The sequence below is a fragment of the Mastomys coucha genome, unplaced genomic scaffold (assembly GCF_008632895.1).
Source record: "Mastomys coucha isolate ucsf_1 unplaced genomic scaffold, UCSF_Mcou_1 pScaffold9, whole genome shotgun sequence".
Taxonomy (NCBI): Eukaryota; Metazoa; Chordata; class Mammalia; order Rodentia; family Muridae; genus Mastomys; species Mastomys coucha.
In genome coordinates this window covers 38222393-38223686 of record NW_022196915.1, presented here as the reverse complement: position 1 = coordinate 38223686, position 1294 = coordinate 38222393, and positions in this window count along the sequence as shown.

Sequence of the window (1294 nt, the reverse complement as noted above, 5' to 3'; positions counted from 1 at the left end):
TCATTCCTTCTTAAAAGGGGGAACCAAATACCCACGGAAGGAGTTGCAGAGATTAACTATGGAACAGGAACTGAAGGAACAAGCCAGCCTAAATATAGCTATCTCCTAAGAGGCTCTGACAGTACCTGACTAACACAGATATGGAGGCTCACAGCCATCCATCGAACTGAATACAGGGTCCCCAATGAAGGAGTTAGAGAAAGGACCAATGGAGCTGAGGGGTTTGCAGCCCCTTAGGACTAACAACAATATGAACTAAGTAGTACCCTCAGAGCTCCCAGGGTCTCAACCACCAACCAAGGACTGCACATGGAGGAGTCTGATTGTTCTGGCAGCATGTGTATAGTAGAGGATTGCAAATTTGATCAGCAATAGGGGGAGAGGACCTCATCCCTGTGAAGGTTCTGTGCCCCAGTGTAGGGGAATGCCAGGGCCAGAAAGTGGGAGAGGGCGGGGTGGCAGGCATGGGGAAGTGGGAGGCAACAGGGTTTGTTTTTGTTGTTTTTGTTTGTTTCTTTGATTTTTGGAGGGAAAACTGGGAATGGAGAAATTTACATGTAAATAAAGAAAATATCTAAAATTAAAAAAAAAAGAAAAAGAACTAAGACAGTTTGATACTGTCAAAATCCATTATCTTAGTACTTATGGCTTTCTAGATATTTCAATGGTCACCTTTAGTCATTATATATAGGTACTGATTATCTATTGTTGTTGTTATTATCATTATCATCATCTCTAGAAAAGTTCCAGAACTGAAATCTGAGCTAGCTTGGTGAGAGCCCTTCAAAACAAGCACTTCAGAAGGCTTTACTCTCCTAGACTGCTCCCAATATCCTTCCAAGTAAAGGTTTCCTTTTAGAATGCATAAGCAGTCTGTGAGAGTAAAACTGGGCAGTTAACCTCCTCCTGGACTCACATTACTCCACAGTCCCTCAGAACCCAGGGAAATGTTCCATTTGATTCAGAGTGCACAGAGCAGGCGGGTGACCTGGAGATGACAGCACAGCAGTAGTAACAACCTACAAGAGTATGGTCAGGAATTACCTTGGCTTTATTGGAAACATGTTTACTGAAGGTATGGGGCTGGACGATCAATCAGACCAGCCTCCCTGTCCCTCCCACTCTTGGGGACACAAAGGTCTTTGTGCTTACAGAGCACTATGGAGCCAGAAATGTTAAACATTCAGGAGACTTTCCTCAAAGTGGTAATTACTTAGTTTTGCTCAGAAGGCTGGAAGTGAATATTGAAAATGACGTATTGACCTTTCTGCTATCTGTGGAGGCAGAACTCACC